Consider the following 1,338-nt stretch of genomic DNA (forward strand, 5'->3'; position numbering starts at 1 on the left):
ATACCATACCATACCATACCATACCATACCATACCATACCATACCATCCAATACCATCCCATACCATACCATACCATCCCATACCATCCCATACCATCCCATAAAATCCCATAAAATCCCATAACATCCCATCCCATCCCATCCCATCCCATACCATTTAGAGCTTTAAAAGCAAATAAAATAATTTTAAAACGCATCCTAGAATGTACGGGCAGCCAGTGCAGGGAGGATAAAACAGGAGAAATGTGGTCAAACGTTCGTGTGCCAGTTAAAAGCCGTGCAGCAGCATTATGTACCCTCTGAAGCTGACAGATACACGAGTCACTTGTTCCTGAGTAGTGTGTTACAGTAGTCCAGCCAAGTGGTAGCAAAGGTGTGGACTACTGTTTTGAAAAGAAAGAATCAGCTTTAGTTTAGCCAGCTGTCTCAAATGGACAAAACTATTTTTAACAACAGCTCTCATGTGGTTTTCTAATTTTAGTCCTGCATCAACTTTGACCCCCAGGTTTTTAACATGGACCAAGGAACCAACATCTACATCGGGAGTGTCAGGAGCTTCTAAAGACCATCATCCAAAGATAATCAAGATAATCATTGAAGCAACTTTAATATATTTTGATTGACATTCTTCTGTTTTTACCTCAATTTTCCATTCACTACTCCTCCCACAGTTTAAAAAATATCTCCTAAAAGATGACGCAGGGGCAAACATGCAGCTCAATCAGGAACAGGAAGCGGTGACTTCTGGCAGCAGTTCGTCATGGGACGAGAAAATCTTTCAGTCACAAAATAAAAAAAGTGATTTTAGAGAAACAAGCGAGACAAACAGGTCTTTTTGGAGCTTTGTGGCTGAAACACACCTGACAGAAAATGTAAACTTTCCATACCTGAAGGTGTTTATCGATATATTTAATAACCTTTATGTTATCACAGATTCGTTTTGAGTTTTGAAGGTTTTACAACAACGAGGGGGACGACATCGTGCAGCTGCACCTTTTAGCAGTCTAAACTTTTAAAAATATCTTAGTCCTTTGCACAGTTCATGCATCAATATTAAGAACTTTGTGAGTTTTCATCCTGTTTCTCACAGAGACATTATGATATGATTTCCTCTCAAATCTGTTCACAGCCAACTCTCATCGACTTCCACTGCGTTTGATTTCAGATTTTTCTTATTTCAAAACTTTAAACACTTAAAAATATCATTAGACAAACATAGTTGGGTTAAATTTAAAATGTTATCGACTTAAATGATATGACTGAATTATTAATTGTCTTGGACGGATGCTAAGGTCTAAGGCTAAGACGGATGTTTAAGATGAAGAGAGAAGCTAAAAT

The sequence above is a fragment of the Nematolebias whitei genome, chromosome 17 (assembly GCF_014905685.2).
Source record: "Nematolebias whitei isolate Nwh7 chromosome 17, NemWhi1, whole genome shotgun sequence".
NCBI lineage: Eukaryota > Metazoa > Chordata > Actinopteri > Cyprinodontiformes > Rivulidae > Nematolebias > Nematolebias whitei.